This window comes from Arachis duranensis, chromosome 2 (genome assembly GCF_000817695.3).
Source record: "Arachis duranensis cultivar V14167 chromosome 2, aradu.V14167.gnm2.J7QH, whole genome shotgun sequence".
Taxonomy (NCBI): domain Eukaryota; kingdom Viridiplantae; phylum Streptophyta; class Magnoliopsida; order Fabales; family Fabaceae; genus Arachis; species Arachis duranensis.
In genome coordinates this window covers 89,207,838-89,208,958 of record NC_029773.3, presented here as the reverse complement: position 1 = coordinate 89,208,958, position 1,121 = coordinate 89,207,838, and positions in this window count along the sequence as shown.

Below are 1,121 nucleotides of genomic sequence, written 5' to 3'. Positions count from 1 at the left end.
CAACTAATTACCAAACTATGCCCAAAAAAAAACAAAACACAATGAATTCCCCTGGTTTTGAATTTTTCTCCAACAAATATTAATTCAAAGATTTCCAACAAAAAGATTAAACAGTATTGTTCCATATGCTCTCTTATTTTTATTTTTTTCCATTTCTGTTTCTGTATTGGTTAAGAGGTTCAATTTTCTTTCTTTCCAACTTTTTTTCATAAAAAGAATATCGACAAGAGAAGGAATTATTTATTTTGAAACAATATCATTGACATGATATAAAATTTAAAGCGAGCACATTACAATTTTTTTAGAATAAATTTTTAATTGTTGTGAGAAATAAGTTTGCATAACTTATATAAAAATATTTTAGTGTTGTTTATGTTTAACAGCCTTTCATATCTATTTTTTATTTTAGTCATACATGTTTATTTCTTTCTCTTTGATGTATGTTTACTTTTTTTATTTTTTAATGAAAAAACTATTTATTAGTAGTAAGATGAATCTAAGTTGTAGGCAAAAAGAAGTGTATACCAATAGTTTCATATGCCAAAATGTGTACCATATTCAATTAGGCAAAGGGTTGCTCTAGTGTACAGATGTATACCCATACAGATATACAGATATTCTATCTCTTTCAATAGTTGCTAGACACGTGGGAATATGCTTTTACAGGATGGAGCAGGGTGTCAGTCTTTAGTAACTCGCGCTCAAGAATGGCTCTGCTTAGCAGCCAAGTCAGGTGTGCTGAATTGCAAACGGGTTTAAGTTGTTGGATCAGATTCAATTGGAATAGTTGTTGGTCCTGTGTTGGTCTGTTTAACTCTTTAATGGGCCTACAAGGTCGACATGTAGCTATGATCATTCTAAGTCTTGTTAAAAATTAAAAACTAAAGATTTATAGCTTTGATTTAAGCCAAAACAATAAAATAGGTTGTCACGATTATGATTATTATTAATGCATTGCTTAATTTAGATTATTTTTTCAAATATGTCCGTTAACAATATTTCTTGTAAAAATTGTGTGTCAAATGTAAAAAGAAATTACAAATTTATGAAAGTACCCTGTACCGACGTCATTATTAGTATTAGCATTATTATTAGACATTAGTACTACCGTTAATAATAAT